The sequence below is a fragment of the Octodon degus genome, unplaced genomic scaffold (genome assembly GCF_000260255.1).
Source record: "Octodon degus isolate 3935 unplaced genomic scaffold, OctDeg1.0 scaffold00093, whole genome shotgun sequence".
Lineage (NCBI taxonomy): Eukaryota > Metazoa > Chordata > Mammalia > Rodentia > Octodontidae > Octodon > Octodon degus.
The window spans coordinates 8,110,492-8,112,214 of record NW_004524669.1 but is presented as its reverse complement, the minus strand read 5'-3'; positions in this window follow the sequence as shown (position 1 = coordinate 8,112,214).

Sequence of the window (1,723 nt, the reverse complement as noted above, 5' to 3'; positions counted from 1 at the left end):
CGCCTCCACCGCCAAGTGCCTGAACATCAGTGTCCTGGCCTTAAGTAACATCCTGACTATTGGCTGAGGAGATGGCTCAGTAGAATAAGTGCTTCCCTGGCAAGCGCAAGGGCCTGAGTTCAATCACCGGTTCAGCCAAAAAAAAAAAAAGGGACAAATGGAGATTCAAGAGTCACAGAGGTATATGTGTGTAGAAGTGGTTTTGATATGCTTGACTCCTGTATTTATTTTTCCTTTCTGGACTTTGGTTAGAAAGGGTTTTACAACCACAAGGTATGTGACTCGGGGTGTATAGAAATATAGCAATATGAGACAGACGCCTAATATCCCAAGGGAGCAAAGAGCAATAAACACAGCCTAAGGAGAGCTGTTGTCTCTCTTGTCAATTCCAGCAAGCTGGGATACAAGGCTACAGATAACAGCTTTCCCTGCTGGCACCCTGTCTGTTCTTTGATCCCTTGCTTGGGCTGTTATCCGCTAGCATTGTGTAAACTTAGAGTTAGGTAAATGCCTGAAGGCAATAGAGAGAGTAGTTTGTGTTCACAAAAGTAGTTATGCAATCCCTTAGCCTGCTTTTAGCTTTCAATAAATGTGAGAGTTTTCAGTGGCTAAGGGCTCACTTAGAGAGAGACTAGTTTCATTGAGACCTCTGAAGCTATATTAATCCAGTCTTCCCATCATTTCTTTTGGCTCCAACTTATAACATACAACAAGGGTGCTCCTTTAAGACCAAGTCCTGAACCCAAGTGGGACAAAGAAGGTAAAATAAAGACACCACTGGTAAAGCTTGAACCCTCTAGCTTTGCTCGATCAGATCAACAAAGAAAACGTTTCTTTAAATTATGAGAGTTTAGTTCCAAGTAGTGCAGCAGTGCTGCTGTGGGGAGAGAGTTCAGGGAGGGCCCAGTGCTCTTGTTGTAGCAGCTGAATTAGAAATATTATAGGCAGACAGGGCCAGGCCCTCCCAGACAGTATGCAAGACAAGGAAGTTTTCATATGTGTATGACAATTCATTAGTGTTAATCTCATGGTGTAGTAAATGTATTCATGAGTCCAGATGTATAGGCCTTCCAAAGTGTAAAACAAGTATTGCTTATTGTGATACTATTGCAAGCAGCCGAGTTAGATAGAAATATTATAGGCAGTCAGACAGGGCCAGGCCCTCGAAGGAGACAGCACAGAAGAGGAGATGCCTAACAACTGTGGGAGGGGTGGATGCTCCTGCTGTGAACCAGACCTAAAGGCCAAACGAATGCTGAAAAAGTAGCACCTGGGATTGATATTCTAAATAGGTATCAGTCACCTAGAAAGACCCAAGTGAGTCACTAGCCCAACCCCCAACAGAAAGAGATCCTGTCCCGCATTCCAACCCCCAACAGGGACAGACTCTGTCCTGTATTCATGCCCTCTTGCTATGTGACTCGCTCTCCCATTTGATACTGGATTTAATCACTTTTACCTGAGCAATGGTGCTTGCAATCCTATTGGTTGACAACAGTTTTGTCCCACCTCCTGCCCGCCTAAGTGAGTTCCCATTCTCTCTACCTTAGCCTCACATGGTTTTACACTATAAAAGTCCCTGGAAGAGACAGCTTCCCGGGGAACTACCCGCTCGCCTCCCCCTTCTGTTCCTCTCTTGGACAGGAGCTTTCTTTCTCTCAATAAATATATTCTGCTCATAACCTCTGTTTGTTCCTAAAATTCATTCTTTGGTTTTAGAGAA